This window comes from Calidris pugnax, unplaced genomic scaffold, assembly GCF_001431845.1.
Source record: "Calidris pugnax isolate Ruff unplaced genomic scaffold, ASM143184v1 scaffold18, whole genome shotgun sequence".
Classification (NCBI taxonomy): domain Eukaryota; kingdom Metazoa; phylum Chordata; class Aves; order Charadriiformes; family Scolopacidae; genus Calidris; species Calidris pugnax.
In genome coordinates, this window is record NW_015090812.1 from 5,285,616 (window position 1) to 5,294,651 (window position 9,036).

Genomic DNA, 9,036 nt, shown 5'->3' on the forward strand with positions numbered 1-9,036 from the left:
GGGGGGGAAATAAATTTATAGAGGGCATCTGGAGGTCTGCATTTTTCACTTCTAATGAAAATAAACATTTTCACACATGGCTTAAAAGGCCCAGACACTGTGTTTCTGCACACAGATTCCCAAGCAGGCTTATGGATTCTCGCCTTGAAAAAGGAGGTTTCATCAAGCACGATTTTAATTTGAAGTTTTCTCATCAATGCAACTTACCTTGGTTACTTATGCTGCTGTAAATCTGCTTTGCTCTTGTTTTACAGCATTTTCATCTTGTTTTTGCAAGTGCAATGAATTTGTAATGCTCTGAAAACAGGTCAGTGGTAGATCAGAAACTCTTAATCCCTGGATAAAGATTATTTTAAGATCCTTCTACGCCACATATCAGCAGTATGTTATCAGGGCTTTTGTTTGTTTGTTGTTTTTAATAATTGCACCAACACACGCAAATTATTTCAGGAAGGTCAAAGGTGAGATGAATAATTCATAATATCTAATAGTTCCAGAGGTTAAAGCTTTGTTGCTGTCCCGAGATCCTGTCTACAGCCACCTGCGTTCCCCCATTGCCCGCTTTGCTCGCTTTCCATCTCAGAATTCTCTTCCTCATCTAATCCAGAGCTCACCCTGGGATATTTATTTGCATTTTAACACCAGATCAACAGCGTATCTGTTAAATCAGTCCAACAAAGGAGACAAACGTCTTCCTCGCTGTGTTTATCCAAAGTCTTTTTTTACATTTTTTAAATACCAGCAGGTCTAGCGCTTACGCTCCTTGTGGTTGCTGCCTAATTAATTAATGCAAATGTAACAGTTCAATTTGAATTTCCCCAGCCATTCGCACAGCTTTTTCTTTTTTTTTTTTTTTTTCATCTCTCACCTCAAAAATCTGACTCTTCAGCTGAGATGCATTTGATATTGCCAGTAGCCTTATGACTATATCGTAGTCATTCTCTTTTTGTTCTTTTTTTTTTTTTTTTTTTTTTTTTTTTTGTGAAATCCCTTCGATATGCAAATGTCTGTCTTGAAACGTGTTGTCTGGCAGCAGCTGCAGAGGTTCACACACAGCTGCATCTGGGCCGCAGACGCGTTGCTGCTGGGCCAGCCCTCAGGGACCCCTCAGCAAAGTGTCCCAGCCTTTCTCCAGCTCCCTCTTCCTCACCTCAGCCCCACTGCTTCCCACCTTTCTCACCTCTAAGGCGAGTGCTTAGCTGAAAACCTAAATAACTAATCTAGACAAGAACAACTTCAGTTTATAGATGTAAAGTCAGGAGGTGAGGGGAAAAAAAAAAAAAACCCAAACCTGTGCTTTCGGGGTTTTTTGCAAAATCCCCGCTGGATTTTATGGAATTTTCTCTTCTTGCTACTTTATTACTCATAAGGAACTCGCTGGGATGATGGTCCAGGGGCCTTTTCTGTGAATGCCATTCTGATCTGGGTGAAAAGACTCCAACTCCATCCGTAGGTGAAATAATATCCTCCCCCAAGACATATTACTGTAAAATCACTCGCCATTATAATGTGCATTATACGACAACTACAGCTTACTTTAATAATCCTTAGAATATTACAAGCAGCCTGCCAACTATAAAAACCTTCTTCTGCCATACAGAAGAGAACAGCTCATTTATAAAGCTGAATACCAGTTGCTATAAAATACCACGTAATGGTATATACCGTTACCCAATCTGTTATATTCCTGCTTCCAGGTAGCCAGGCAGTATAAATAACTGCAATAGCTGAACACTTGGGCTAAAATGTTCTTTTTGAAGGAAAAATCCTCTCGCCTCTCCCACTCAGAGGAGACACCGGGGTCAGACAACCAGATCAGACACCTGCTCAGGAGGAGCAGTTCTGACCCAAGCTGGAATTTAAAACACAGGTTTGTCCAGCAAACCCCGTTCACTGAACAGTAATATAGTCAGAAAAGAGATTAAATGTTAAATTAACACCATATTAAGCAAAACTTTAACAGATCCTTTACCAAATTTTCAAGCATGCCATCCCTTTGTTTGTGTGAGAAGTGAAGACCCAAGTACGTCTCTACCAACAAATAATAATGCTTTTTGAAACGGATTGATTGCACCGCTCTGCTGAACGCACACTCACCTTTAAAATACAGTTCAGAGCCCTCACACTTGTCAGGATTCTCACATTCCTCCCTAAGGAGACTAATCACACCATTTAGATTTTGAAAGTACATTTGATTCACCTGGAACTTTAAGGCCAATAAATGTGTACTTAATTTTTAAGATTTATTAAGGAATTGCTCTACTACCCCTGCTTGCTGAAGACAGCTTACTTTCACTGCACGTGATCATTTTAAACAAAACCACTTTACTTTTACTTTCCTTTGATACATTCCTTGACAAGTTTGACAGCTCTAAGCAACAAAAAAACCCCACCCTATAACATAAAAGATTCTACATCTCAGTTTTTCCTTTCAAGTTTTATTACCATTTAAATAAACACGTGCACTAGCATCTTACTGGTCCGTAGCCAGCAGGAAAGCAATGTTTCAAACCCCAGCAAGAGCTCCCCTGCACCTGGGATACCTTCAGGTTCATCCACGCTTCGCACCAGAGGGAAGATTAATAAGAATTCTGGTGTTGTAGGAACTGGGCACTGTAGACACAGTAATTAATAGAACAACAGACTAAGGAAACAGTCTGCAACAGAGGACAGGAACCTGCAGAATCTGCACAACGTTTCTCCAGCTGCTACCACCAATTAAGCAGCAACACCCGGGCTGAGCCATATATAACTTCAGAGGAAGGTGTTTTTTTGGTGAAAGCCACGGTTGTTCTGCAGTGGTGGCAGAGCCTCATTTAAGATATTACTAAAACAGTAAAATGGTCCTTTCAATTTTTGACAATTATTCCACTGAGATTACTGAGAAATAAATGTACCTGAAGAGTTGGAAAAGATAAACAGCTGTGAAAGAAGGGAGTCCTGGCTGCCCACTTTTAAAACATCACCTGTCCCCTAAGCCCAGCTTTGCTACCAAAAACAGGGCTGGGGCAGAGAGAGTGGAGGGACAAACTAGATGCATCCTGCCTGCTGCCTCCCTAGACGGTGACAAGGGCTACTAGAGAAAGGGAATTCATTTTCAAGCTTCTTTCCCCTGCTGTCACACAAACCCAGAAAGGCTGCCTACTGCCAAGATAAAGAGTTGACGGTGCCCTTTTCAGCTTGGCCAGTGCAAACCCAGCCCCACCTGGCAGATGGGAATCACCTGGTGTTCTGAGATTTGATTAACCATCAACGCAAACCTAAATACAAAAGATGAGCAAGAAGGAGTTGTAGGGGAAAAGCAGTAATTAAAAAGCAGTAATTAATCCCTGGAAGCACAATCTCCTGACACAACCAGACAGTTTTTGCATTTCCAGGCTGCGCAGCAGGTTTCTCTGGGCCACATCCTTGGGTATGGTTCCACTAACTGAATTCTTGTTCACCAGCGTCGTGTTGGTTTTAGCTGTCCTTGTTCCTTTCTCCAGTGATCCCATCAAATATAAAGGTGTGAATTTCTTCAGGGAAGTGGGTAACACATACACCAACACATCCCAGACCATCAAATTGCTCACCAGAGAATGGACTCCATCTCTCCAGTCAGCTCCACTTACAGCATCAGGCCACAGCTTCTGAGAGATAACCAAGTCCTCTCATTACAGCTCCTAGCGTGTTTATTTTAATAGTTTGTTGTTGCTTTGTTGGGTTGGTTTGTGGGGTTTTTTTTTATATACAGGGAAGGAAAAGATCCTGTGGTGGTTTTTTTTTTTATATACAGGGAAGGAAAAGATCCATAAACAATTTACAAAAATTCATGCTTTTCTGTCAGGTTGCTGCAGTGAGCAAAACCAGGGAAGAACAGCTTCCCCTGGACATTAAATTAAGGACACTTGGGCACAAAATGAAGCCTCCTGAGACAGGTACACCCCAAGAACTGCAAAGCAAAGCAGCTAGGTAAGGAGAACATCTAGCAGAAGGGGCCAGCAGTCATTTCTGCAGCTGGTGGCAGAAGAACAGCACATGTATGCAGATCATCCTGCCCCATAAGCAAACCACAACATCTGCATTATTGCTACGTGTTCCCTCCTACTTACACCAAGTGGTTATCTTTGCAGAAACCCCTTCTGTCTCCTGGCAAGCACAGACGGTTATTACAGTGCTATGGCCATGTTATACACAGCACTTATGGTTCAAGACAGTTGCTGAAGAAATGAGGAGCAGATTTAACAACAAATGGAAACCTGAAGTTTTGGAAATAAGAAAATGGTCCTGTAGCAGAGGCGGCTGAAAACAAATAAATCTCTCAGACTGTCTCCTCTGCTGAAAGGTACAGAGTGAAGCTACTATGTCCCATTCACTTACTGCTGTGGAACTGCTGCCTTGCAGGAAGCAGAAATTAAAAAAAAAAGAACAAAGAACACCCCAAACAAATGGATCCAGTTAATGTGTTTTTCGGAGGCTGCATTCGAGCACAAGAGTCAGGGGAAGCACTCTGGAGCTAGGATGGAAAAGCTGATGGAATGCTCAGTCCACACAGAAAGAGGAGAATCGTTCAACACTTCCTTCAGACACATATTGACTTTGTGGAAAGGGTAAACAACAATTAGTGCAACTTGTTTATAAGTATAAATCAAAAGGATAACAGCTAAAAATGCTAGTGTGGATCACCCTGGGTAACCAGTGAAGCCTGGATGCTGGCTGTGCTGGGTCCCATACACAGCCCAGCACATGGGCTCGCTCACAACCTGCCCCGCTCATCCCGTGATCCCAGACATGCGTGGCGTGTCCCAGACACCGTCCCCCATACACACACCCCTCAAACCACTCAGACTCACCTCAGGGTAGAGCAGACAAAAAACAACTTAAGCTCACACACGCTTCTGCTTTCTGAGGCGTGTTTGGCCCAAATCTACCATCCTGTAATCCCCAAAGCTGGGCATCACTCGGACAACTCCAAGCAATCCCTTACATGAAGGGCTTGATATGGATTATGGGACAGGCAGGTACCCAGTGGAGAGTACAGGTATATAGGTGACTTCAGGTGGGCAACGTAGCACACTAAAAGCAATGGTTATGCCCCAAACTGCCTGCTGAGCCCCCGACTCGGCACAGCCAGCCCAGCAGACACAGCCCCCTTACCTCCTGGTGCTGTTTCAGGGGATTTGGGGATTAGGGTGCAGCTGAGTCCAGCTGGTCTAAAACCTCACTGCCACTTCCCTTGCTCTGGCTCCGGTCGCTGGCTGTGGGGACACTGATCCGGCCGACTCCTCGCCTCGTGAAAGGGCCAACAAGCCCTTCCCATCAGCTGTGCCACGGCCAGAGCCGCTGGAAAAGCTGGGAACAGGCAGCCAAGAGGAAAATGGAGGAGTGCCCCCATCAGGGACTTCAGCCAATTGTGAAATCCTGACTCCAAGCACTTAAAAACTAGCAGGAGTGCTAAAATGTATCTTTTGGCAAGAATTGGGTCAGTTTGAAAGCAATTCTAAGAACAAATCAGCCCTTTTAAGTACTTCAGGAACAAGGTAGCAAAATTACAGAAACTGGCCATAATTAGCCATCAGGCCAGGCTGGGGACAAAGGCCCAAAATGGGGAGTACACATGAAAATGGAGATAAAGTGAAGAGCCAAGCAATCCATCAGGGGAGGACGCTGAAGTATAAATACAGACTGTACTTCCCTCTGTAAACAGAAGATGCCTGTATGTATATTTACATGTGCTGCTCCGAACTAATAAGAACATAATAACATACGGCAGAGAAATATTATGCAGAACTAGGAAAGTATTTTAGGAGAAGTATAGAGTGAGTAGGGGTGTGAAAGGATGGGTGAAATGAAGTGAGGAATGATCTCATCTCTAGGCTCAGCGTATGGTGTTATCATCCAAGGACACGGCAGGGATCCCCCTGGGGCAAAGGGGGATGTCCAGAGGGCAGCTGAGCAGCTTTGCCTAAAGCAAGCCCCAACACACCCCCAAAACCATCATATCGAATGTTAAATCCTCATACACCAAACTCCTAACCCAGAGCTTAAACAGACACAACAGCCCCAGCTGGAACAAGAACATCAACCCCAACGTAGGGTCTTCTGGAAGGTGTCAATTTAGCCTCAGATAAGAGGTAACAGACAATGGACAAACGGGCAGATGAACAGCAGCTATCTCAGATCATCTACCACCGATGCACTATCCCACCCGACAACACAAACTGCTTTTCTGTAGCCACCCAGCTGTAAGAAAGCAGACAAAAAAGAGGTTCTAAAGAGGACAGAGTAGTTCTTTTTATGGAGATACAGTCTGTTACCCAATCAAAATACACAGAAGAGGGCTTCTGCAAACCTTGACGGAGACCTTCTACTTAACCAGGGACAGGTCAAGAATGGCTACTGAGGCAGAGCACCGCAGCCAAGCTGTGCTAGCCCAGGGAGGTGGGCTAGCAACAGGCTCCCCCTGGCAAGGTAAGCCAGGCAGGAACCCGCTGAAGGATATTCCATCAGGCCTCACAGCAAACAGGGACTGGGCAGAGCAGGACCCTCACACCGTGCAAACCTCTGCCAAACCACAGAGAGAGGAGAGAAAACAGTTTGCTCTCCTAAGCATAAACAACTTGGGGGAGAAAAGTGCTAAAAGTCCACGTGCTATTGCGGAAGAGCTTCGAAGAGCAGATGGGGCTGGTGGTGAGCTGGGGCTGCCTAACCCCACACCAACAAAACCCAAAGCAGAGAGACTGCTGGTGTGGGACACCTGCTTTGAGACTGTAAGAGCAGGGTTTGTTTCACAACCCGGGAGTCTAGGTTGTACTTCACTTGATCATAACTTGGTACTCAATTTGCAATATTTTAATTGCCTCTTTAACAAAGCCATCCTCAATTAGGAATGCTTGCTGAAGCAGGAAGCTGCCACACCTTGGCAGTTTGATGGCAGACTCCGATCCACAGCCTTTTTCATTTTCTCAGCAGCACCTGGATTTCTAGCACAGCCTGGATGTCCCTCAGCCCCAGGTATGTGACTTGCAGCCTCGGCAGCGCAGCAGGGGACCGGACTGTGCAGAGGCGGCCAGGAGGCTTCCTGAGGCCAATTAAAGGATATAATCAATGCTGCATTTTGCAACGGCTTAACCACAGCTTTTTTTTAAGTTTCTGCATCAGCCTGCTAGAAGGCCACAGGTGGAGGAAGCCTCACATGGATCTCCAAGCACAGGACGAGTCTCCATGTGCGGCCGTCCCCGGTGTCACATCCCAGGCAACCCACGAGGGGATTTATGCCGTTTCTTCCACATCCTGAAGCTGGAAATGGGGTTTGAATCAGGGGCTACCAACAGCACCCTGACCTCCTTGGCCATACACAGGAGATGTGGGTGCAGCCTGGGGTCCCGCAGGGTCTCCTCTCCCAGGCCCACACTTGCTGCCATCTGCCAAGGGGTGAGAATGAACACACACACAAATTGTGATTTGGCTATTAGTTTAGTGTCATTTCATAATAACGTTAATTATTTCAACTTGGAGTTAATGAGCAGCAGCAGTAAACAGCCATAGGCACCGATTCCAACTATCGGCTCATCTCAGATGGTCATTTATTAATCTTAAAGGAATGTCTCAGGCATTAAAAACTATAATTACTAAACATGCTAGTTTGTTGTTTGGTTGTGTTTTTTTTTCTTTAAAGTAACACTCTATCTAAAAGCAAGGAACGACCGTATGAATATTAAGGCAGGCTAGAGCTTGACAAAGCTCCACTTTCCGATGCAGTATTAGCAGTGAACACAAGGGCAACGTTTCTATTTTTTCCGGCGAAGTCTTGTCCTCGCAAGCAGTGACTCTGCGTTTTTAGCTCACAGGGCACAAATCCAAGTGTGATCTCACACAACTGTCAAACCTCTTCTAACAGAAAAAAAGCCTGTGCCAAGAACAGGTAGAAAAAAAAACCCATAAATAGCTCTCTCAGGAGTTGGTTATACAAGTGAAATATTTCCAGAACGTGTTTTTCCTACTTATTTTAAAATTTTAAATGCATACAGACAGTTCAACGAGCATCTGGTCATTTCTTTAGTCTGTCACCAGAAAATACACGTTCATTTTACTGCTGCACATGAAACACAGAGCCAGTTGCTGGTACAACCAGGACAAGCCGCAAACATTCGACTTCACAGATGAATAAAGGTACAACACCCACCACTAACTGTATAAGCCACCACCTGTCTTATCAGCACTTTCAGCCTATGGTTTGGGGTGGTTGTTTGGTGTTTTTTTTTTTAAATACTCTTATTTGGATCTTGCCTGTGCTGGTTTTACACCAAAAATACTTGTGTTCCTCTCCACACAGGTGCTTTCATGGTAGGTGGTTTGAAGGGGGAGCTGAAGCAGGTCCAAGGCTCCACAAGGGCGATGGGGGGAGATGGGGAGCACAGAACCTGGCCCAGCCTCTGCAGCCATCGCGGCTCCCTCTCACCTTGTTCGGCCCCGACGGGATGAAGAAAAACCTCCACTTCATCAGGCCATTCTCCTGCTTACACTCGCTCTCATGGAAGGTGGCAAAAGCTTTGTTTACATTGAAAATCGGCTTTCTGAAGGGAAACTTGAGGTTTCCACAATGGATTAATCCTGCTGACTACAAGCATCCCAAAGCGAGATCTACAAGTGTCCCCACTACCACCCCCATAGCAGCCCACTTAGTGAGGATTTCAAACACTACCAGGGACGCAGCACTCGAGCACCTACTTAAGTACTTGCCTGAATTAAGGCTGAGGCTGCTACAAAATCTCAGAAGAACAGAAAACTGTTTGAGAGGAGGGACATGAAAACAGAGAGGTCATTTTTCCCAATATGGACTGACTGGTTGGAAGACAAAGGCCCATTTCACCCTGACACCCCGCTGGAGAGCAGCTGCAACGCCTGGAGATCTCCAGCCTTAGCTCATCCATACACAACGAGGGGATCTCTCACGTTGTGTGAGCTACACCAGAAACCCTGGACACCCAACACAGCGATAGACAGGATGCAGTTTTAGGGCTGGAGTTGAGAAGATCACATGGAAATACAAAGGTT